Source organism: Cavia porcellus, unplaced genomic scaffold (genome assembly GCF_034190915.1).
Source record: "Cavia porcellus strain 051 isolate PalLab524CR breed Dunkin Hartley unplaced genomic scaffold, mCavPor4.1 scaffold_7, whole genome shotgun sequence".
Lineage (NCBI taxonomy): Eukaryota > Metazoa > Chordata > Mammalia > Rodentia > Caviidae > Cavia > Cavia porcellus.
In genome coordinates this window covers 16,628,648-16,654,739 of record NW_026947490.1, presented here as the reverse complement: position 1 = coordinate 16,654,739, position 26,092 = coordinate 16,628,648, and the positions used below count along the sequence as shown (strand labels likewise).

The window sequence follows — 26,092 nt, the reverse complement described above, 5'->3', positions numbered from 1 at the left end:
CACAGACAGGCCTAAGACCCAATTAGTTTTCTCTGGGGCTAGGATACAAAAATATTAGTCACCAGCATGGCTGAAGGAGAAAGATCATTTAAGTCCGGAAGTACAAGGCCAGCCCGAGTAACACAACAAGATTCCATCTCAAAAAACACACACACAAGCCTGAGGCAGGAGGATCATAAATTCAACACCAGCTTGGACTACATAAAGAGACTGTATCAAATCAGCCAACAGACTGAACTAAAAAGCTCGGAATATAACTCCAAGGTAAAGCACTTGTTTAGTATGTGCTGGGTTCAATCCTCAGCACCAGCAAGCAAAACACTAAAAAATTACATTGAGAATAGGGAAGAGACATTAAGTCAAAGGATACAGAATTTCAGTTAGCCAGAGAGAATAAATCAAGACATTTATTTATATTGCACTGACAACAGTTAACAATATATTGTATATTTGATTACTACTGACAGATTTCCCACCACAAAACAGTATGTGAGGTAATGAGTATGTTAAGTAGCTTGATTTGTCATTCCACAAAGTACAGATATACCCAAACATAATCATGCACCCCATAAAGATATATACGGCTGAAGAAATAGCTTGCATACTTAGCATGTGCAAGGCTCTGGGTTCAATCCTCAGTATCAAAACAAAACACATCACAAATATAAATATGTGTGTATATGTATATATGCATATGTGTATATATGTATGTATATAATTTTTATGTATCAAAACTGAGGACTATAAATTGCCCTGGGGTGATAAACCAGGCACTTTTGTACCTGGACCCAGCCTGTTGGCACAGAGAAGCCAAGCAGAATGAGGATCAGAGCCTCGATGATATGTGTGAGTTCCCAACAAGGGCTGCTGGAAGCTCTGCTTTTAGACTTCCCAGAGACACAGACAAATTCATCTCCCAGCCCAAGGAGTCTTGATTAACCCACTGAGCACACAATGTCCCAACCTACTTTTGTTCGTCCTGTGCCTTCTGCTCGGGTTACCTCACCATGCCTTCCTTTCCCCTGGGCACCTGGCAGAACTCTGGCTCACCTTCAGCAGCTGAGCATTCCTCTTTTCCACAGCTCTCCTTGACGAGACACAGCCAGAATTTTTATTTTCTCTGTTCCACCTGGTGCTTCCCACTCATCACCCTGCATTAGGGCCACCCTGGTATCACCTGCTGAAGCCCTGCAGGGAAAAAGATGTGGCCTTTCACCTGTAATCCCAGTACTCTAGGACACTGAGGCAAGAGGACCACAAGTTTGAGTCCAGCCTGGGCAACTTCGTAATACCTTGTCTCAAAATATAAAAAGGCCTCGGGGTACAGCTCAATGTAAAGGCCCTGGCTTCAGTCCTCAGTACCAAATGAGAGGGGAGTAGCTTCAACTTCCTGCTCTGCCTCCACAAACTCTATGGGTCCTAGGCAAGCCACTTACCCCTTTCTCTGATCCTTGATGCTTCTTATTTAAAGAGGGAATAGTAACAATGTGCACATGGAGCAGACATCTGATTGTAGCTCGCAGCCATTTCTAGCCCATCTCTCTGACTGCCTCTCACTGTATGAACACGCATTTCCTCAGCCTCCCTTGTAGCTGCAGGGTGGTCACTGACTGATTGGTGGCCCGTGAGACATAAAGAAGGTTCTGTAGGAGTTGAAGTGTTTATGGAAATACATTCTCTTCCAAAAGGAAAAGCCCAGGAACAGAAAGCCTTTTCTCCTACCCTTCCTCCTTGCTTGGGATACGTAAGGATGTGATCATGAGCTGGGGCAACCTATGCACATCCATGCCATGCCCAGCATCAAGATAACAGAACAGCTGCACACAGAAACTGTAGAAGAGAAAAAGAAACAGTGCAAGAGGTGCTCAAAGCGAACACAGATTCCCTGCGCCAGTACGCAGCTTGTTTCCTCCACGTGGTTTGCAATGAGATTAAATAACCGACTCCAACTCCTGCCCAGATTCACAGGCATCTTGTTACTTGCTGTCCCATGTGTCACTTTGTAGAGCAAGAATTCAATTCCATCAAGCAAGGAAGGCACTTAGCACATTGTTGGCACTCACCCAATGTTGATCAAAGATTACTGTCAATATTCCTAACCATATCATGCTTTCGTATTTCATATTTCACTGCCCTATCTGCAAACACTTAAGTGAATTTCGTTCCCACCCCACCACCTCCAATGGAGAAACTGTAGCTGTCAGGCCTGTTACTCCCTTCTGGGTGGCTGGGATTCCACTGCCATTCAAGGGAAGGGGGGGGGATGGGTAACCGAAGGGGCCCAACAGCTCTACAGTAGCTTGAGGGAACTGTAGCCTTTGACCCACACCCAGCCTGACCCTGTTTCCTGTGGCTCCAGCTCCCAGGCTCTGTATGTGCCTGGTACCACTGTATTACATCCTCAGACCATGGGTACTATTGCTTATTTCAAACTTCTCTAGCTATGTTCACTTTAAATTTTGGCTCAAATACCAATGTTAGCCCCACCCAAAACAGCAACGGTCATGGAATTCTAGGCCTGACATGCTGTTTAAATTCTTTTCCTGTTACACATAAAAATAAAACTACAACTATTAAGCTGTTTAAAGTGTTTATATACCACCTTACCTCAAATTATCTGTGGCTTGATCTGACCCTGGGAAACCTGTTGCTTTGGTAAGAGGACAGCACATCTGGTTTACACACCCCTTCCTCTCCTCTGCACACTCTCACTCAGCTCCTAGAAAAATGCACAGGCTTGAATCCTGGCCCCTAGACTTCCCCATCAAGGCTCTGCTCCTGAGTGAACCCTGGTTTTATACCTTCTGCCTAATTTGTTTTCTAAAACAGGTTAGAACCACCAATAACAGCCAATGTGTGCTCAGGACCTGCTGTGTACCAAGTAGTACTTTTAGGGGTTAATGCAATTAACTCACGATCTCACAGAGCCCATATAAAGCACATGGTATCCGCATTTTGCAGATGAGGACAGTGAAGCTCAGAAGGTTTAAGCCACTGTCAGGTGTGACACAGGCAGGGTTTGGACCTACCCTCCAACCCTCACCACTCTGCTGCCCCTGGAACAGCCCACACTGTTCAGGCTGGACTCTGAGCCTGGTGCTGGGACAAGCATTCTGTCTAACACTGAGAAAGGATCCTGCCTGAGGCCACAAAGCTGGGATTCCTGGGAACCTAGGTCTGCTGACTCTCCAGGCTTGCTCCTGCTTTGCACAACTGATCGCAGAACTGTCCTTGATGCCTAGAAGCCTTGGAATAGCCCCATTCCCTGGCTTTCCCACTATTAACTCACATTACTTATTCCAGAAAGGCTCTTTGGAGGAAAAGAATTCCTGACAAATCAAATGGAGGTTGGTGTCACCATCTCTCATGCCCAAGACTTTCATAACATTATTCTGTGCAAGGTTTCTTTTCACCAGGGTGCTAGGCTTTAGGCTTAGACTCTTAATTGATAATTATAATCATGCCAGTTCATGTTTACAGTGCCACTATAAGTTCAGGGCTCTGTGCTAACTGCTCATGGCATGATTATGAGGTAGAAACACCATTTCCCCTGTTTTAGGATGAGGAAACGCAGCCTCAGAAATGTAAAAACCACTTGTCCAACCAAGGCCAGGATCTTGAAATGGTGGTCTAGAGGCCCTGCCCAAAATTACTTGGTGACACTGCCCCCAAAACATGACACCTCACAGGATGCCAGGCTCTGGACTAAAGATTTTATATAAGTTGATCTCAAAATTACCGCACTCCACACCCAGCACTTCAGGACCCAATAAGGTAGACATTTTAAAAAGGACAGCCTGAGGCTCAAGAGAAGTGAAGTCATCTACCCAAAGTCACCTACCTGTGTCACACTGCTGCTACAGGATGGAGAGAGGACATAGTTGCCTACAGTGTAACTCCAAAGCCATTAGCTACAAGGCTCCATAGCCTCAGGCCCAGATTCCAGGCCTCCCTTCCAGCATCTGTTGCTCTGCCTGGGCCTGCTGAACTCCTGTGGGCTCCAGGAGCCAGGCCAGCGCTTTCCAGGTGATGCTGACAGACCAGTGATATGGCTTTCTCCTTGCCCTCAGGTCTTTCTCTAAGGACACTGCCCAAAGGGTGTGGAGGGATGGTTAGACTTAGAATGTCCAGCTGGAAGCACCTTTCTGTGCTTTCCCCAGGCAGATTAGCCAGCTTAGCCCTGTCCGCCCATACCATGTATCTACAGAGTACTGAAGAGTGTGGACTTTGAAGCCACATGGCCTAGATTCAAATCCCAGCTTTGTTAAATTACCAGCTGTGAGATGTAGGATGTGTTACTGCCATGTGTCACAGTTTTCTCATCTAGAAAAGGGAATAAAACCATCACCACCATCTCAGGGTTGTTACAGGAACTGAAAAGCACTTAGGAGAGGGCCTGATACTTCAAGTATCACTACTGTTGGGACAACTAGCTCAGTCAGACACACTGACACCACATGGGTGGACAGAGACATCCACCGGGCCCCTGAGACCCTGAGATTACCCATCAGTTACAAGTCAAGGAAAGGAATACTCTTCAAGATCCCCTCTGGCCTGCTGGCACACTTGCCTGACGTTGAGCCAGAGTTCTTCATTCCTGCTTCCCAGCTCTGAGACAGCTATAATCACAGTCCACTTGTAATTATTTGGCTCATTGGACTATTTGTCCACTTATTCCTCATCTCCACCCTCCACCCACCATAAGAGAGAACTCCAAGAAAGCCAGGGGTATTCCCCCTGGACCTGGCACCAGCCACAGCCCCATAGATGTTCACCAACAACCTCAAGCTCCATTTCTTGCTTTCCTCTTGAATGGGCAAGGCTGTGACCCCCACCCCACAAGAGGTCCCAAACAGATATTTAATGAATGAATGTTTTTGGATCAGTATAACAATATACTACTGCTTGTCAGGCCGCAAAAGATCTCTCCCTCCATTCCAAGCCCCAGAGACACTGTCCATTTCACGACAGAGCAACATGTGGGTATGGAAACAGGTCTAGGAAGGTTCAGAATTGAAGGGGAGGCAGAAACACTAGGTGCCATCACCCCAGATTCTCAGTGGAATCCCCCTGAAACTCCCACAAGGACCCTAAATAGACATGTGGGCTCCACACCTACCAATGGACAACCCCAACCAGACAAAAGGCCAGGGGACTGGCCCACATGGCTCGCTTTTCAAATACAATCAGCAGACACAGCAGCGTGAACCCCAAATCTTCCTACCTTCAAGGACCAGTTCAGTAAGCCTCAACACCCTCACTGGGTGACTGGGAACCCAAGGCTCAAACTGGAGATGCCACCCCAACAAGTTGTACAATGATGTAGCAAATGAAAGAATTCATCCTGAAGAGGGAGGCTTGGTGTACATCCTTCAGCTTTTCCGGTCCAAAGGAGACCTTGGGCAGTGACTTTGTCAATCAGAACTTTTGTTTCTTCATTTGAAACAAGAAGCGCAGTATAGTATCTACTTCATCAAGTCGGAAGGTTAAACAGGAAGAAGCACAAGGCCAGGCAAAAAGGAGCATTTACAGGCAGGAGCTCGCTTGCTTACTCTTCAGTCATCAAACATAAAGCACCTAATAGAGGGCAGGTGTTTTTCTACGTAAAGCTAAGCCTTTGCACCGAAGGAGCTTGCATTCTAGGGGGAAAGGACATAGTAAACAAGTAAATGTAGCACACACTTTTATTTGGGGGACCAGGGGAAAAGAAGACCTCACTGGGCTAGATGTAATGGCACATACCTGAAATCCCAGCACTCTGGGAGGCTGAGGCAGGGGGATCACAAGTTCATGCCTAGCCAGCCCAGCCAACTTAGTGACTTAGGGAGACCCTGTCTCAATAAATAAACAAATAAATAAAATGGGCTGGGAATGTAGCTCAGCCTGAAGGCCCTGGGTTAAATTCTCAGTTCTGAAGAGACAGATTAGAGATTAGAGATTAGAGATATATATGAAAGGAAGAAGGAGAGAGGGAGGGAGGCAGGGAGAGACAGAGAGATAAGAGGGACAGAGGGACGGAGAGAAGACAGGAAGGTGCCAGCACAATGCCCAGGGTGTTCGAGGAACAGCAGAATGGCCACTGAGCAAGGGGGCAGGTGGGGAAAGATGAAAGCAGAGGTGTCACCAGCAGATCATGTGGACCCCGATGGGCCATGGAGAGCATCTGACATCCCCCCACCCCCACCCCGTGACTGAGAGCCAGCGGAGGCTTCTAAGCAGGGAAGGGAAGTGACCCGACTCAAGTGCTCACAGACAGCTCCTGTCTGCGTGCAGGGCACAGACTACTAGGACGGGAGTGGGCAGAGAGATGGAAAGAGGCAGGCTGCTGCCACAGTCCAGGGGAAAAGAGGATAGGACCAGCATGCAGAAAGAGGAGGTAAGGAGGAGGGGACCAGAAACTGAACTTGGGACAATTTCCAAAAGAGATGGTACCATCAAGCTGAGAACTGTCTCTATAGTCTTTTTTCCCCTTGCTTGCCCAGCCCCATTCACCATCTCCTGGGCAGTAAAGGGGCCAGAGCAGTGAAGAGAAGTCACACAGGAGCTTCTATTTGCCACCACAGTCCTGTCCAGAATGAAGCAGTTGAAACTGAGGCTGCAGGGCGTGGACATCACTACATATAACCAAGTGGCCTTGAGGTCAGAAGCATGGGGGCAAATGTTGTCACCCATATTCTGGGCACATTTAGAGGCTTGTTTTGTCCTAGGGAGTGGGCAGTTGAAAGTGTTTGCTAACTGCATCTAGAGGTAGAAGCCAGGGTTCTGCAAAACTTTCTATGAGGCGTAGGACCATTTTCCAGAACAAAGAATGACCAGATCCCGAGGTCAACAGTGACAAGGTGAAGAAACCATAGTCTAAATTCTCAAATGCTCACGTACAGTCACCAAACAGTTGGGGAAAATGCACATTTGCTCCAAGATTCTGCAGGCCAGATTCCCAGGCCTTGTCTATAAAGTATGATCTAGGGAGCAGCAGCCCCTCAAATCAGCACCTGCAGGTCCCCAGACAATCAAGGAGCTCCCAAGAAATGTCCATGCCTGGGTCTGTTTGCCACCCTCTCCACCTAATGCCAGTGTGGAGCCAGGGTGAAGAAACACAGAACTGCCAGGAGGAAGCAGTCTATCTTCTCTGGCAGGCAGGAGAGTTGCCACTGCAGAGGCTTCATTCAGTCCCCTATCTCTGGAGACAAATACTCTGACCACGCTCAGCTGCCTGGTATCAAATAACCTGTTCCTCAGAAGTATAGCTGCTTTTTGGCATCTGAAACCAGGCTGTCTGCCAGACGCCAAGCTCCTGGGCAAGAAGGAGGCTGATGTGGAGAAATGAGAGTAAAATCCATCATTCTAAGTGCTAACAAAAACCAGAGGAAAGAGAAACTCATCACACTGTGATTAACAGTGGATGATGATATACTTCCATAGAATACTTTGTGCACTTTTCTAAGCACAAGGGCTACTATTTCCATTCTATAGAAGAGAAGACCAGGGCAAGAAACAGTTACTAGTTATTTAGCCAAGGTCATACAGGTAGTAACTGGTGAAGCCAGAGCTGAAACCTAGAGTCTGGGCACAGCTTCTCAACTGATTTATTCCAGTAGGCACTAAGGCTTTAATACCTTTCTTCTCTGACCCAAACAAAAGAGATCATTGTTTCCTCCCCTCCCAAGCAGCAGGCTCAGTTTGCCCTGGAGGTTTCCTGGAACTTCTCCAGAGCAGGCAGTTTTTGGGTGATCCACTTTGGGGAAGGAGAAATAGGCTTCACACACAGAGTACTGACACTTTGCTTTGTATGACAACATAGCTGGGTCATCCTGGGACAATAAGGAAAAATCACATTTTTGGCTGAAGTCAGAGAGCCCACCCAAGGGCAAAGGGAATTTTCTTCTCTGCTGCCTGGAGTCCTAGTGTAAGGGCTTTGGGAAGTTGGTCAGAGGGACACAAAAGCTGGACCACTGGTCCCACTCAGCCTTCTTCCCACAGATGCAAAATGGCTCCCTGAAATCCTGTCTCCACACCACTGCCTTGGGAGAATGTGAACGTGGAAGCTTCAGGGGACAAACTCAGGGCCCGTAAATCCCTTCCACAATAGTCTCACCGTTGCTTACCAACTTAACCATTTAAGCCATGCCAGCCTCCTTTCTGTGCCTCCCACTTGCCAAGTTGGTTCCTACCTCAGGGCCTTCACACTTGCTATTCTCTCTGCCAGGTATTTTCTTCCTCAACCCTTTGCATGGCTGACTCCTTTTCAATCTTCAATTTTCAGATGAAGTGTTACCCTTTCAGGCCTTTCTTGGTCTTCTGTGGTGCCCCTACCCCATCCATCCCCCATCACATGACATTTTCCTGGTTTGGTTTCATCATAGCACTACCAATCACCTCTGATAAGTACTATTTACTTCCAGTCTATCTGTCCTACTAGATCTTGCACTCCAGGAGGGTAGGCACTATGCCTGTTATATGTCTGTTATATAATCAGGCCTTAGGAAATGTTTGGCACAAAGCAGAAACTCTATAAATATTTAATGAAGGAATACATGAATTTTTACTCACAGTCAGGTTAATAAAGTGACTATTCTGTTCTGGAGGACTCACCACGATGATACACTCCAGATTTGTCTACATGAGAAACATTTGTAGAGTACAGCCACATTCTACAGCAACTTAAAGAAAATACTAACTATCATTATAATCGTAATGATAATTTAGCTTCCATTTAACGTACACCTGCTATGTGCCAGGCCCTGTGTAAAGTTTACAGCTTTCAGGCTCACTGATTAAGTTGGCAATGTGACTGAGCTTCTCACTTTCCAGGGATGGACACTGAGGCTTGGAGAGGCCAGTCACTTGTCCAAGGCCACTCTTCAGTAAGGGCTAAATGCAGCCCATAACCCCTACTCTGCCAGCTCTTCTGCACAGGGCACAGGCACTGTTCCCTGAGATATAAGAAGAGGCGGGGGGCTGGGGATTTAGCTCAGTGGCATAATCGCCTGCCTTGAAAGCAGGCAGTCGTGAGTTCGATCCCTGGTACCGATAAAAACGAAAAAGCCAAAAAAAAAAAAAAAAAAAAAGAAGAGGCCATCTGCAAAAGTGACTCACTGTTCTCAGGAAACTCAGCCAGGCTGTGTCTTTATCCCCACTTTCCCCACAAAGAACACACAGTTTCTCACAACTCCAAAAAACACAACTCTGCCTATAAGGCAAGCCTACTGACAGGGGTCAGCCTTACAAGTCCACTCTCGGGTATAGCTGCCTTTTCTGGCTAAAGCACTGGTTCTCAGGCTCAGGAGTTGACCACCTCCTCCCCAGGAATTGAGCTGAGCTGGCCTTTCCACACACATGAAGCTCAGATCCAATCGCTCTTTATAGTTAACAGTACTGTTAACCCCCAACAGTAACAGCTAACTGTTATACAAGCACTTGCTAACATTTCAATCCACAAATCTTCCCAACCACCCCATCAGCGAGGTCCTATTATAACCCCCACTTTGCAGATAAAAATGAGAGTGTAAGAGCACATGTAGCCCCTTGCTGAAAGTGATAAACAAGTGATGGCTGGATCTGAACCCCAATGTATAGCATTAAGCCTAAGGATACCCTCTGCTGCCTCTTTAACCCAGATCTGGCATTTGCCCAAACGATACTGCAAGTAACTTCTGTTTATCTGTTAATTGTGCTCCATGAGTCATTTATATCCTCTTTCATTCAGACATGTTTAAACCCCATCACATGGCCAGGCCTAGTCTAAAGCAGTGGTGGCAAACTGATGGCACATGTGCCACAGCAGGCATGCAGAACCCTTTCTGTTGGCATGTGAGCCAAGTCGCCCCAGCACTGAGCATCAGGTAACAAACAGTGCACACAGGAGCCATGCACAAGCTTGGAAAGGAGTAGTGGTGCCAGGTGATGACATCACTGAGTTTCAATACTCTGTCTCTAAAAGGTTCGTCATCACTGATCTAAGAGAAGTAGATGCAAGGCTCCCACTCTACAAATACTTTGCTTAGGGGAACTGAAAAATGCAAAAATAATTTCGGCACAGCAAACCCAGGGCTGTCAAGGGAAGAGGGGGCATGGGCCCGATAGAGATGCATCTGTCTTAGGAGGGCATCCTTGAGAGGTCACATAATCCTGAGCAGCCAGAAGAAGCTCAGAGAGGGTATCTGATGTCCTTGTCTGTAACACCTATCCTCTTCTTTGGATTGCTATGGGTCACAATGAAAGAGCCCAGGGTTCCCAGCCCAAGCCTCTGCTCCCTTTATGTGATTCCTCTGCACCCACATTCACAAACACCACTAACCTGGATCACCATAAACTGCTATATAGCCCTTGGAAGCTAGGATTTCTGAAAGCCCACTATGGAAAAACCCCAAAGAAGTGCACATAGCCTGCAAAAGCTACCAAGACCAGTGCTCTGACTCAGACTTGAGAGACTACCTCTACCTAGCTATGGGCAAGTAATTTAGTAGTCCTAGTTGTATCTCCCTGTTTTTCCTGTCCCACCTCACAGGACTGCTTTAAGGACTAAATCCATTAACCCAAATACCTGCAACACCGGCCCACAGTTGAGTGCTCAGTGTTTCCTACTACTATCTCTGGGACCCCATAGTGGGCACTCCCTGGCCTTAGGGGGTTCAGTCATTTACCAAGAGAGGGCCCCAACCAGAGGTAGGAGACAACCCAGAAGGCCTCTGGGAACCAATGGGATTGTCCACCAGGCAATCAGACACACAGGTAAACAGCTAGCTCTGAAGAAACCGGTTCTGCAGCCTCTCTGGCTGATCAAGCAAGGCCCAGTTCCCACAACTTGCCTTTGATCTGGAGGGTTTAATTGGTCCCCTGATTAGATCAATACATCTCAGGAGGGTTCAAAACAATTGTGTCCCTCATAGGCTTCCCTCTAGCACTCAAGGTTGAGGATCAGGTATTTTTGCCACATCCATAGGTGACATTTTTTTCCAAACATACATGTGTAAAACATTGACAGGATGGCTGCCCATGATGGCTAGATTGGTAAATGGATTCATGTGCTTGCAAACATTTACTGGGCATATTTGCATTTATATTCTATGGGGGAGAGGACAAAGAGGAAAACTCTCGATTTCACAGCCTTCCTTGCAGTTAAGACAAGTCATGTAACTTTATATGGCCAATGACTATAAAGTGAAATCTGATGGGGTTGATTAAATAGACAATCTCTGTTCCAGGGACTCTTTTCTTAATTACCTAAATGGTAGCTCCACCCAAACCCCCTGGACAGAAAAGAAAGTGTCTTTTGGGAGAGAGGATGGCTGATGACAAAGAATACTGCTGTCCTGAAACAGCCACCACTGCCTGGAGGCCCATGTCTTCTATTCAGTAGAGCTCCCGACAGAAAGCAGAAGGTGTGAAATAATAGTAATTATAACAACAGCTGGCATCCTTTGATGTCACTATGTGCTGTGCACTGTTTTCAGAGCATTACAAATGTTAACTCATTTCTTCCTCAGCAAAGGACCAGGACCAGAAATTATCACTTTCATTTACAAATGACAGAAGTCAAATACAGCGCGGGTAAGTAACGTGCCCAACACAGCAAAGGAGCACACTAGAACCCAGGTGATCAGGCTCTCTAATCAAATCAAAATTCTTTTTTTTTTTTTTTAAACAGGGTCTTGCTATATAGTTCAGACTGGATTTGAACTCACTATGTAGCCCAAATTGGTTTTCAATTTGTAGTAATCCTCCTGCCTTAGCCTTCCAAGTTTTAGGATTACAGATAAGTACTAACACTCCTGGCTCAAAATTCTAATCCTGAGCTATGCTAACAAAGAAGAAACCCAAGCTAATCCTTTCAAAAGAACTGAAGTTATCATATTGAGCACACACTATGCAGTCGAATGACCATAGTGTGTGCATCACACTCCAGACAATCCCATGATGGGCGCTGTGACCATGTTCATTGAACGAGGAGAGGTGCTGGGACTTGCCCATGTCAGATGCCTAGAAAGAACCATGGGGCAGGGAAGCAGCCTACAAATTTTTAGAACAGCTTATAGGAGAAATTCTTTCACTATTATAGGCAGGCAATAACCAACTCTCAAGGATAGTCTTAACTTTTTGGTTGATGCAACAAAGGCCATGTGTACTTGGCTACAAAGAAAAACAGGGCATAGAAGGAAACAGAGCAGAACCACATACCTAAGAGCTCCCAGAATCAAGGCCATGGTCCCTCCTTGACCATCAGGCCCTTGCTGACCCTCATGCTGTTCCTTTGCACCCCATTACCCTTCTCTTACCTCTATTTAATACTTCCCCTTCTGTATCAGCCAAAATATTGAAGATACAGAGAAATCCCCAGGACGTGCTGTAAAGTAAAACAAGCAAAGTGTAGTACAGGGTGCTGAGTGTAAGCAAGGGGAAGATAAAAATAGATCTTCCCATTTGCTTGTATTTACAGAAGGATACTGGAGAAACAATATAAATAATTACTTAAAGGGTGGAGGAACCAGGTGGGCAGGGAAAGGGGAAGCAGAGAAACCTCTCATGGTGCATAATTTTATCTATACACATACAGTGAGACTGATTTTTTTTTTTTTTGTCTTTTTCCTTTTTATCAGTACCAGGGATCGAACTCTCACGACTGCCCGCTTGCAAGGCAGGTGCTTATGCCGCTGAGCTAAATCACCAGTCCCAAGATTGATTTTTGACATATCTAAATGTATAACCTATTTTTTAAGTTTACAAATAAAGCAGGAGTGACAGGAGAGTGTGAAAGGCGGTGCACAAAAGCAGGTATGAATAAAAACACCCACCCCAGAACTGACTGATAACACCACCCCCACCCCACCCCCTATTGGTCTGCAGATTCCTGTGGACAGGCCTGGACCTGCTCTGGCTGCCAGCCGGAGGCTGTCCTGCAGCTGGTGCCCCAGCAATGCTCAGAGTGAGTGTGTAGTGGAGGCACAGACAGACCTACTTGCAGCCGCATACCCCGGCTTGCCCTACAGCCTGTAGTTGGGCTCCACCCTGGGGCAGGGGACAGGGGACAGGGAGGGAACAAAAGCAGGTACAAAGTGCGATAGTGCTACAGGAAAGAAAGCATGGAGTACAAGGATCGGCTAACTTTTTCTGTAAGGAGCCAGAGGACAACTATTACAAGCTTGAGGACCATCTTGTCTATACTGTACCTACTCAAGTCTGAAAAGCCAGACTATGTAACCAAACAAGCATGGCTGTGCTCCATAAAACTTTATTTATGGGCACTGAAACCTGAATTTCAAATCATCTGACATGTTACGAAATCTTTTGATTTTTTTCTCTCAATCTTGTGAAAACATAAAGCCTATTCTTAGCTCCTAGGCCAAACAACAACACCGGGCCAAATCTGGCCTGTGGTGTAGTTTGCCACCTTTGGTGTGGAATATGGTTACCCTGCTTATATTATCTGCTTGCGTAATCACAGAGAATTTCTGAACAGAGATGTAAGAAAGAGGTCATAGTGGCTACTTCTATAGAGGATAGAAAGGAAATTGACTTTTTATTTTTAAATATTGTACCATGTCCAAGTTAATATAGTTTCACTCATGCATTCGTTCTTGCATCCATTTATGTATTTATTTATTTATGCTAGAGATGGAGCCTAGGGCCCCACACATTCTACACATGCATTCCACCACTGAGCTCCAGGTCAAAATAATATTGTTTGAGAAGTCTAGTAAAGGAAAAAAGAGGCCACACATGGCATAGAGTAAAAAGTCTGAGCTTCAACGAAGAGGCTATGGCCAGATTCCCAGGTAAATTTCTCACTTGCTGAGCACTTACCAGGTAAGTTATTTTACCTCTTTGAGCTTCAGCACAAAGGGGATGGAAGGCTGGCCTCATGCACTGTTATGCAGACTCTAGGGGTTCATCCTTTTACATAGTACTGGCAAGGGAAAGTGGTGCTTACTACAGTTGGTTATTAAAAGTCATTTTTAGGGAAAAGCCCTTCTCCAAAGGGAAGCCCTAAACATTATTGTGGCTATGAAATTCCCCTGGACAGCCTGCCCAGTCCCATGACTGTCCACATAATAGATGCCTTGTGACATGAGGAAGCTCATTTGTATTAGCAATTGCATTCCACAGAGATGCATCCTGGAGCCATGTTTGCACATCCTGTTCAACTGAGAAGGCAACCAACTCCCCAGTTTGGGGTCTGCTCTCAACTGTACACTGAAGAACTCAAAAGACTAACCATCTGAGAGGTCATCTAGATTCCACTTAAGACATTCATGCACAAAGCTGTGTAGGTGGATGACCATCAGCACCTCCCCCTCAAAGCTGCAGCTGCAAACAGTTTCCTTTAAAATAACTGGCAGGATGCTCTGGTTGTATATTCCCATAAGCCTCTGCATTTTTTTTGGCTCATATTTATTCAACAAATATTTACTGAGGACCTCCTAAAGACCAAGTACTGTTCTAGGTGCTTGCTCTTAACTCATTTTTCAACTGTTTCCCTTGGATTGTGAGTCTTACAAAGAAGACAGCTTGCAAATCAGTGCCCCTTCTATGCCAGCTGTGTTCCACACAGGCCACGGCAGAAAAGAGGAAAGAGCAAGATGCGGTAGCACATGTCTGTAATCCCAACACTCAGGAGGTAGAGGCAGGAAGACTGCCACAAGCCACGCTACATAGTGAGGCTGGGCCAGGCCAGCCTGAACCGCACAGTGAGACCCTGTCTTTAAAAAAAAAAAGACAGGAAAGAAACCAACATTTATTGTATCAAACTACTGAACATAAGAGGACGTTTGATGACAGCCCCAATATCTGGTGACAGCAGCCTACTTTTTCTGGGGAAAGTGCAGCATGCTCCCTCATTCTTCCTGCTAGCTAGAGGGGAAGAGTACAGTCAGTCACAGGACTCACCCACCCACCTGATCCAAACTGGGCCAATCTTGACCAGCAATTTAAATGTCAAGTTGCCAATAAAACTAATAATAGTAATAACAACTGCAATAAATTAAAAATAATAGTCAATGTTTTTCTAACCACACGGTACTAGGCACACATATAAATGCATAGTAAGTATCAACTTACTGAATCCTAATAGGCTCTCTGTTGGTCTTATCTCCATCTTAGAGGTAACACACTGAGGCACAAAAAGGTTGAGAGAAACTTACAAGCGAGAGCTGAGGTTGGATGTCACACCAAGGAGGCTTGCTGCAGTGTCTCACAGCTCCTTACTTCTTTGCCTCCTCACATCCCTGGGCTGCTTCACCTGAGTTTCCTTTTAGGGCCGTAGGTAGCCCAAGCTGGTTTCTGTTGCTTGCAACACAAGTACCCTAACTGATAAACCAGGATCAATTACTTGGTTTCACACACCTTGCCAGGCTGGCTGACACCGCTTCCAAGTTCCACAGTGCAGGGTCACCTCATAAACATTTTAGGAGTGGGAGTCAATGGTCAGGGCATTTGGGGGCAGCCTATACTTCCAAGAGCAACCATCTTTCCACCCTGGGGAGAGAAACCCAACAAGGGAACAGAGTAGGAGGAAGAATCTGGGAAAGAGGAGACAGCCTTCCATAGGGGCTGTCACTGGGGCTTTGGATGCAGCAATCCTTTGCTGCCAGGCCAATTATGTGCATTAAAGGTCATTTAGCAACTCTAGCCCTCAAGACCTAAACTCTGGTTTGTCTGTCCCCTACTCATTGTGAATCAAAACTACCCCCTCTCCCGTCCTGAGGACCTGCTAGGGGTGGCACCAAGTGGCTGCATCCCTGAATCCCACACCAAGTCCCCATGTCTGGCAGTCCATGTCAAGCACTTACCTGATCTGGATTCTAGCTGAACACTAGACTGATTTGAGGGGGAGGTTTTTTATCACCTACTTTTAGTATCAAGGCTTACAAATGTTAATGATTTAATACTTTTCACAGACCCCTCCCCATATGCCAAAAGAATTCTTACACCCACCAATGTAATGTGCACCAGGATCCCAAATCACTCCCATATCACAAGTAAGGAAACGGAGCCTGGACAGGCTGTGTGAGTAACTAGCACACAGTTACTAGCTGTGTGAGTAACTAGCACACAGTGAGGGAGTCTCAATGAGCAGCAGCCTGCTCAGAGTGCAGGTGGGAATAGGGACTGTGACTAACAAGACTGGGACTTTCCAGGCTGCCCTGGCTTGCGCTCTACTCCCTCTCTGATGCCACTGTCTCTAGGCCTCAGCTCAGACATGTGCCCCATGGCTCAGAACTAGGGTTCCACACACTGCTGTTCCAAACACTAGCTCCCTGAATTTTGCTCTTATGGCGCTTATCACAGCTGAAATTGAGGCTCTGAAGTTGTACTGCTGAACATTAGAGTCTCCTGCCTCTTCTCCAGAGGGTCAGTTCCAGGAAGGCAGGCACCAGCTTAGTGATGTACCTGGATATGTCTGGAAACCCAGTTCTGGCACCTGGGAAACACTGTATATATTTGCTGAGTAACAAAATGCACTTTCTTCTTCCACTGATGACTGACTGATTAATTGATTGATGGTGCGTTCTACTAATTACCATTCCCTCAGCCCTTTTCATTTTTATTTTGAGATGGTCTTGGCCGGACTGGCCTCACACAGGATCCTCCTGCCTCAGACTCCCAAGAAGCTGGGATTACAGGCATGCGCTGCCTCACTCAGCTCCATTTATTTAGTCAGCGCTGGAAATCAAACCCACGGACTCATATATGCTAGGCAAATGCTTTACCACTGAACTGCACTCCTAGTAATATTTCTTTTTTAAAAGTTCATGTTTAAAACCAGGGCAGCAAAGTACTGTCTTTAAAAACTGATACCAAAAATAAAAAAATAAAAATAAAAACTGAAACCAAGGTGAGAGCTGGCCTACAATCAAAAGCACTGTAGAGAACCAGCGAGAGTCACCTGAATGCTTTAGTAGTGGTGCTGGATAAGGAGGGATGTGCCACAGGGTGCTGGATTAGAGGCAGAAGAGTCTGGCACAACCATGTAAATTCAAAAGGTTATTATTAAAAATAAAGATTGGGGAAATGAAAGCGCGAAGTAAACACAAACTTTCCCTGTCCAAAGTTTTAAGCCCTCTGTTTCTGCACCTCATCTTTGGTCCTCGGGACCTAGAGAAAAAGCGAGAACAGACTTGTTCAAATCCCACCCCTGTCACAGATGAGTAACTACATGATCATGGCAGGTCAGATAACTCGCGTGCATTAGGAAATGGGTGGAGAGCAGGATCTATCTCATTAAGGCAGCTGTAAAATGAGTTCATGGATACTGCAGGCACAAACCAAGAGCTCCATAAAGACCTCCCATTAGCATTATTATACTCAGCATTACTGTTCTTCAGCCCTCACAACCAAGACCATGAGGAGGTCACTTTGCCAATGGACCACACACATCCTGCTGACTGCTACCTTGGGGCCTAAGCGCTCCACTTTTTTGTCGCTGATCTTCCCAGGACTCTGAGCCAACAAATCAGTCCTGGCTTGGGTAAATGAAGGTAGATTCTGATGCTCAGATCAAAAGTTCTAGCATCACAACCCAGTCATCTTAGAAGCCAATCACATATTTCACAGTTAAAAAAAAAAAAAAAAAGGCACAGGGAAGTTACCCTCTCACTCTTTACTAAAGGACAAATAATGGAAAAAGAACAGATGTCCAGCATTCCACTTGGTGAGCACTTGCTCTGGTGTGAAGATGAGCCCATGGCAGGCATATGCTCTTCCCTCAGGCAGGCTCAGCTCTTCATCACGGGAGGGGAGTGGCTCCCTCTGAGCAGCAGTCTACCGACTGAAACGCGTGTTATTCTTCTCATACAGCACGGCCTCTACAGGCAAATGAACTCCTTTGGTATGTGCTCATCAGAAGAAAGAACACATGTTCTCAACCTTGGGGAGAAACTGGCTGCATGGGACATAGTGTAATATTAACTTCTCTTTGTCCTCAACACCCACTTTCACTCTTTTTCTTTTAATAACAAAACCTTTACATTTTAGCCAGGCAGATGACTGGCTTGAATGACAATCACATTTCCCAACCTCCCTTGTAGCTAAGTGGGGGACACGAGACTAAATTTAGCCCAATGGCATAGAAATAGAAGAGGAGTGTACAACTTCTGGGTCATGTCCTCTGAAACATGGTAGAATTCAAGAACTGTATTTATATAGGGAAAGTGGAATTCTCTCTTTATTTTCACTAACATCTAACTGGAAATTCAGCATTTCCTTTAATTATGAATACAGACAAACCACAATAGATTTCATACCTGACACCAATAGATACCACAAGCATTATTATCATATTATGATTCCTGTAAGATATCTTAAAATAGCATTTATGCCCTTTATTACTTGGAAATTATGGTAGCCACTACATCATTACTGAATTTTGCTATACTATATCACAAATTTATCTTCCTATTTCAAAATCTGTATTTTGACACAACTGCTTTCTTCTGTAATTTCATGTATTTTAGGAATTTAAAGGTGTGACTGTTAAAAATATCGAAGTCCAGAGCACACAAATATTGAGAACTTCTGCCTTACTACTCAAAAAATTAATTATAGTTACCACATGACTCTAAAATTCCATTCTTAGGTATCCAAAAAAGCTGAAAAATACAACCTATGTACAAAATTCATAGTATGTTACATCTGAAAACTAGAAACAACCAAAGGTCCAAGCTGGAGTCCACTTTGTATATCCACACAGTGGAATATTATTCAGTCATAAAATAAAGTGAAATACTGATTCACATACAAGATGAAAGAACTTCAAGAATATTATGCTCAGGAGTAGAGGTACAGTTCAGTGGTAGACAACTTGTCTAGTGTATATGAGGCCCTGGGTCTCACTCCCAGCACTGCAAATAACAAATTGTGTCAAGTGAAAGAAACCAGACACAAACAGGCATCTATAACATTATCATTCCTTTCACACAAAATTTCTATATACAGATGCAATTCATAGACACAAATCCAGAGGGAAAATGAATTCCAGATTTCTTTATGGGGTGATGAAAATGTTCTACAATTACCTGGTAATGGTGGTCAATCAACCTTGTGAATATACAAAAAACCATTGAAATGTATGCTTTTAAAGGAAAAAAACAAAATACCTCCTACCTTAAATAGAAAGTACTAGTTAACAGGAAATCACTCTGGATACGCACATGCTGCTCCTCTAAGAATGGGGAGCATCAAGACGGCAGAAGCTTGGGTCCCCAGAACAGTGGTGCTGCCATGTCAGCCCTAGGTTACTTGCTCTCTCATTTAAGCCACTATTATTCTAAGTCTGTTCCAGAAGCCAAATCTATATCCAACTAACATCCAACATATTAGCAAATAGTAATGGTGCTCTTCACTCTGTAGCATCTCAGCTTTCTCTAATGGTAGCCAAGGCTAGCTCTTCCACAAAATGCACCTCCCATCCACAGCACATCTGCAATGCCATGTAGTTTGGTGACCTCTTCACTCTGCACTAAAAGGCTAGACAGATAGTTTAGGTAAAAAGGAGAAATGGGGCTTTAGTGAGAAGCTGGTAACCTGGAAAAAGGCTCCTGGCAGCAGGATCCTTTATAGACCACAGAGATTCAGAACCATGTGAGCCTCCTTAGAGGTGCTCCAATAACCAAGTGCAAAGTGCTTACCCTGCCTCCTTAGATGCAAGATGCCTACAAGGCTAATTGAAAATGAGTGTTAACTTGTTAGACTTCAGTTAACATGGCAAAGTTTTTATTGTTTGGAAAGATATCATCTCAACTGGCCCCAAGACTCCAAAAGGTAGGTCACCTTGGGCACCACTAATGCCAACAGCCTATAAAAACATAGCCAAAACATAATCCACTTGAAACTCTCACTTCAAAATTTCACTGCCATGGTTTTTAAAACTTCCGGCCAGAACTTTGTTCCCTGCTCCAGTTCAGTGGCACACTAACCATAATTTTAAAAGAATAAACCACTCCACTCCACCACACTCACTTAATAAAGATTTAAAAAAAAAAAAAAAAAACATCTAATATGTAACAGGAATCCAATGCAAAGGAAAAAGACAGGCCTGGGCTTGCCCTCCTGGGGCTTCTAGCTCAGTGGGGAAGATAGGTATTAAACATGTGAAGACAAACATAACATATAATTAAATATTATGATAACTACTATGAAGCTTTGCCAGGCAAGAATAACAAGGGGCCTAGCTGGGCTTCAGGATGGTTCAGCGGGCTTCAGGAAGACTTGAAACATAAGCTGAGATCTCAGGGAATGAAGAGGCTGGGAGAAAAGCAATCAGGAAAAGCATTTCAAGCACAGGGAAGGGCACATACAAATGCAAGAAAAAATTGTAGTTTATTTAAGGATTTAAATGAAGGGGCTGAGGATTTAGCTCAGCGGCAGGCAGCTGTGAGTTCGATCCCCGGTACCGATAAAAAGGAAAAAGACAAAAAAAAAAAAAAAAAAAAGGATTTAAATGAAAGACTGCTGTGCTATGGGAAAGGTTGGCAAGGGGTGTAACTGTGGGGCCATAATAAGGATTTCTTTAATGTTATCTCAGGTTATATTAGCAGATAATTCATGCATTCTCCATTTACATTCATTATCTCTTTTCCCAAAACTTATACTATTTTTCACTTGAGATCCAGGAGACCCCTACACTTTCAGGTTATGAGATGCTGATAAGGCTCCAGACCGGTCCCAAGCCTAAGCCAAGCAATGCATCCCAGGGTCACACTGATGGTAAGAGATGGACATGTTGGGAGCCGCAGCCCCGAGCCCGGTCGCCTCACTTGGCGGACGTGAGGCCTGTAGTAAAGAGTAAAGCCTGAGGTACATTACCCCTCCCATCGAGCACGTTAGTTTCCTGCTTACCGCGTAAACAACCCGCTCAACAATATGGTCTGCCTGGCAACTGATGATGTTAGCCAATCAGCTTGCCTTGCTCACTTTAACATGATTGGACACTGTATCCGTATATATACCGGTGCCACCCCTGGGGGGAAGTAGAAGCCCGGTAGAAGCCCGGAAGTAGAAGCCCAAAAGGAGCCTCGGGGAGCGGACCAGAGGAGGCTTCAGCTGGGAGCGGTCCCAGGGCAGGCTGTACGGAGAAGGAAAATAAAAGAAAAGGTTGTCCACTGCCAGACTTTGTCGTGTGTCCTTCCTGCCGGCCGGGAGCGGACATCGACATGGACACACGACCTAAGCTGGCTCACAGAGAATTTCAGACATTTGCATAAGTTACCACACAAGAGGAGGTGGGGATCTCCTTTTTCCTCTGGACCTGAACCTTACAATTTGGGGCTAGAGTAGTAATCAACTTGTAACTACCACAGAACAACCAGTTTGAGACTGGAACCACTTGAGAGACGGAAGAGAAAAAGTATTAGCAATAACATTATTTGCACTCTGCAGATATCCCTACACTTCAACCGTGTTAAGCCAATCATTTCTCAATTTCCTTATATCCAGTTTGGGTTCCGTTACCTAAGACCAAATTACTCTGACTGCCAGAAATGGGAAACTACTAGAGAATTTACACACAGGGTATGTGACAAGCCTTTACTTCTGGTTTTGGAGAATAGAATGGAGGGACAAGAATAAAAGCAGGGAATCAATGAGGACTGCAAGAGTCCCATAGAGAGGTGAGGGCACTGGAACCCATCACTAAGACTGAACATTTCCTGAACACTTGCTATGTGCCAGAAACTGTGCTAAGTGCTTTTCGTTACAGGTAGTATTATAAATGCTACTTTTTTCTGTTATGAGCTGAACTTTCCCCTCCTCAGTGCGTTTGCTACAGTTTTAACCTTCAGTGTCTCAGAATGCGACCTCATCTAGAAACTGGGTTGCTGCAGATGTCATGACTCGCGGAGGGTGGGCCCTTAATCTAAAATGAGGAAATTGTTGTTTTTTTTTTAAAATCGGTACCAGGGATTGAACTCACAACTGCCTGCTTGTAAGGCAGGTTCTTATGCCGCTAAGCTAAATCCCCAGCCCCCCTTAATCTAAAATGAATTCTAGTGAATCTTCATGAGAAGGGGAAATAGACGTATACACAGGGACAATGCCACATGAAGAGGAGTGAAAGCTTATGACACAGCACAAGCCAAGGAACACCAGCAATGCCAGAAACTAGGAGAGGCCCTACATTGTCTTCCTCAAAGTCTTGCTCAAAAAGAACTAATCAGGCCCACACCTAGAGCCCAGATTTCCATCCTCCAGAACTCCAAGACAATCAATTTCCGCTGCTTAAGCCAACCAGTATGTGGTACTTTGTTACGGCAGCAAACTAACATTGTGAAGACACAGAGGTGCAGAGCAATATGGTCACCTGTGCCAGATTCCCCACATGGCTGTGGGCGTCTGTGCTCCAAGCCCCTGTTGTTCCAGCCCCACCCTCCACAACTCCTGTTCTCCATCTGACACCTGCGCCCCGTCACTCCTGAGTGGCCCCCAGCACCTGGGCAAGTGAGGAAAATGAATGAGCCCATATAAGTACAGGTTTCCTGAGGCTGCACTGCAGGAACAGTGCTCTGAGCAGAAGAAAACGCTGGGGGAGGAGGTTGGAGGCGGATCAAAATCACCTCCCTATCCCAGATGGCTGGCATGATGTGATCCAGCTCTCCCACAGCAGACTAGAGAACAGAGCTGGCCCCAGATGGGCGGTACAGGGGGAGGTGGTCCACTGGCAGGAGTCATCCAGAAGACCCAAGCACACTCCTGGATCCCAGCCCAGGAGTCTGAGACCCACCACTCCAATCTGGTCAAATGACATTCCTCCAGCTTCCCTGTACCTACACGGAGGAGGTGTGGGTACTTTGTCCAAACTTGCCCTTGCCATCCCCAGCCAGTCCCTATGAAGCATCCTGCACTGAGCCTGAGGCAGGGGCATATGAGGTTGGTAGAGGCCTAAGGCCACTGTGACAAGCTAGGAAGGACAGAGCCTGCCAGCTCCCTGCAGTACTGATTCCTCTTCCTACAGAATATTTCTTTTAACAGATCAGTGTTTCTGGACCAAGCCAGTGGGCAGCATTAAAATCCAAGTGGAATTAAAAATCAATTAGCACTTATTTCAGGAGAAGCAGTAAGCCCGGATCACACAGCAGGGGAGTGGGGAGATTCTGTCTGTGTCGAGACCAAATGGTGCTGGCAGAGGGGGTGGAACCTGAAGCCAGCACACACTTGGGCCACACAAAAAAAGATGTTAAATCACAGTTTGTTGCTTCTAATGTACACATTTCCTCAAAGGGCCCCCCACACACAAAAAGCAGAATCTAGCAGGGGCTTCTGAGGTGGGCAGGAAGTATAATGCACAGACATGAACTTTGGAGAGAAAGAGCCTATTATGGTAGGACTGAAGTGGCATTTGATAACACTCAATAAACTGGATAACATGGTGATCAGAATCCAATTAAGTATTCAAAGATACAAAAATTAGGGGCTAAGACAAGAGGCTTGTCCTTAGTTTGAGGCCAACCTGGGCTACAAAGTGAGTTCAAGACCACCCTAAACTACACAGAAAAACCCTCCCCCCAAAAACACAAAAACAGATAGCCAGGTGGTAGTCTGCTGTTCTTTTTTCAGAATTTCCTAACAAAATTATGAAAACATAACTCTAAATGCTTAAAAATCATTAGAAATCTAGGAAGAATTGACAAAACCATAACCGTTAACACATAAAGTTGACCAAAAGTAAGGATAGAGAGTTTGTGTAACACATACTGGTAACTAGGTTTTAAAAGTTTACATAAAGCTGTTTGCCAGGAAAGAGCTAAGATTAATTCTCTATAAAATATCCATGGGACACTGATAAAAACTGATCCAGTATTAGAAAATGTTTCTCAAATTCCCCAAAACATTTTTCATATGATAACATTCACTGTAATACATTTAAGTGTGAAATGACCCACTCTGGAAAAGGATGAGAAGATAACCCAAAGGCTCTCAATGCTGCTCTAAGTCACAGGTACCTAAAAAGTTTAACATAGGCTGATGGCTGGCCAAGTTTCAGGCCTAAGAGAGTATGATTTCACTTAATGGCATTTTTCAAGGTTCCCCCAAGTCTATCTGACGGCATTAAAGAATAATTATTGTTTGAGCTATGATAACTGTATTGTGGTTATAACTTTATTTTTTTAATCTGAAAAGTATTTATTAGTACGTGTTTGCAACACATAATAAATACACTCATCATGCAGAGTTGGCACATAGACATATCACATTGTAATCTTTTTTTACTTCCCCTTCTTCTCTTCTTTGTATGATTATGCTTTTAAAGAAAGCCAGTCTCACCAAGTGTGGTGGTGTAAACCCAATACCCGGGAGGCTGAGGCAGGAGGACCATTGTGAGTTCCAGATCAGCCTGAGCTACAAAGTGAGCTCAAGGCCAGTCTGAACTGCATAGCAAGATTCTGTCTCAAAAAAAAAAAAAAAGAAAGAAAGAAAGAAAAGAAAGAAAGAAAGAAAAAACAAATACAAACCAAAAAAGAGAGATCCAGTCTCTGTTTAGGACTATGTATTGAAATATTTATGGACTACAGGATAAGATATATGGTATTTGAGTCAAAATAATGGGGAGTGTACTGAAGTTTGTATGACTTAGTTTATGAACAAGACTGGTCATGATTGGATCATATATACTCTACTTCTATATATTTGTAAGTATTCATAATAAAAAGTAAAATGTTTTAAAATATCAACAATTTAGAAAGTTTTCCAGTAGTCAGGGCTATGTATTTGAAATCTGTAAATTTGGGAAGCCTTCTAGGTATGCCTTAAAGATGAAATCAAAATTCAAAACTGCAGCCAAGTATAGTGGCACATGCCTGTAATCCCAACTTCAACAGGCTCAGGCAGGAGGATTGCTACAAACCTGAGGCCAGCCTGAACTATGTAGAAAGACCCCATCTCACAAAACCAAAAAATTAAATTAGTTATAATAAAAATGAAAAAGGGCTGTAGCTCAGTGCAAAGGCCTTGGGTCAATCCTCAGAACTGGAGAAAAAAAAAAAAAGAAAATTCCCAACCAGTCCTCTGGAATGACAAAACAAGGTACTCAGAAAATGTATTTCCTTTAAAATCAACAATAATATTGGACAAGATTGTGAACCACACCCATCTGAAATCAACCAAAAGCAGCTAATAACCTGAGAAGCATTTGTTCAAGAAAAACAGCTAAGCTGGGGCTGGGGATTTAGCTCAGCGGCGTAAGCACCTGCCTTGCAAGCAGGCAGTTGTGAGTTCGATCCCTGGTACCGATAAAAAAGGAAAAAGACCAAAAAAAAAAAAAAAATTGAAAAAGAAAAGGAAAAACAGCTAAGCTTCAAGTAAAAACATGGGAATACGTGGTGTCTAACTGGGAGTTGCTAGCGGCGCATGCATCAGCTCTACCAGTTTGACCGAAGCAGTGTAAGCCATGAAAACTGCTGCAAGAGGGGGCAGACTTGATTTGAAACAGAACAAGGAGAACCCTACACTGTCCAGAGTTGTTAGAACAGCATGAGTCTGAGTGGCAAACACATAGGGAAGACCAACATCTCAGCTGGACTGTGGTTACAAACTTGCTGACGGGAGCAACAGACCTGCAGGCTGGCCAGAGGTTTCACAGGAAGATCTAGGGCAGTGATGGTAAACCTTTTAGAGAACAAGTCCCCAAACTGCAACCCTAAACCTACTTATTTATGGCAAAGTGCCAACATTACCCCTATGTGCACTGTTTTCCAATGCTCTCTGCTGGGTTGAAGAGTGTCAATAGAGAGGGCTCTGTGTGCCCGCTGCACTAACATGTGCTATAGATTTGCCACTACTGATGAATGGGGAATGAGTGTAGTGCTGGGTCTTAATAAATTTCACTTATCCTTGCTGCTATGGAAGTGTGTGTGTGTGTGTGTGTGTGTGTGTGTGTGTATGCATTTATGTATGTACATGATTGCACACATGCTCTAAAGAGACTAGAGAGGACCCTAACTACCCATGCATCCCTGGCTTTGAACATGAAGCCTCAAGAGTGCGCAAGAGAGATAGCAGATGACTAGGCAGAAAGTCATAGTTGGGCAGACACATAAACTGCTTGAACTTTTAAAATATTCCCCAACCCATACCCAGATCCAATGGCAAAGGATGGAAACTTTAT

General features: G+C 44.8%; 1 protein-coding gene across 7 annotated transcripts in view; it reads right to left on the bottom strand.

Annotated features, from left to right (window-relative positions):
* Window positions 1-26,092, bottom strand: part of Sipa1l3 (signal induced proliferation associated 1 like 3) — a 218,558-nt gene that overhangs the window by 158,166 nt on the left and 34,300 nt on the right. The window contains exon 2 of one of the 7 annotated variants that reach the window (XM_063252656.1): window positions 1,051-1,188. The exons of the other annotated variants lie outside the window; for them this stretch is intronic. The gene's annotated coding sequence lies outside the window, so the exon portion shown is untranslated. The remainder of the gene's footprint in view (window positions 1-1,050; window positions 1,189-26,092) is intronic. 7 annotated transcript variants of the gene reach the window in all.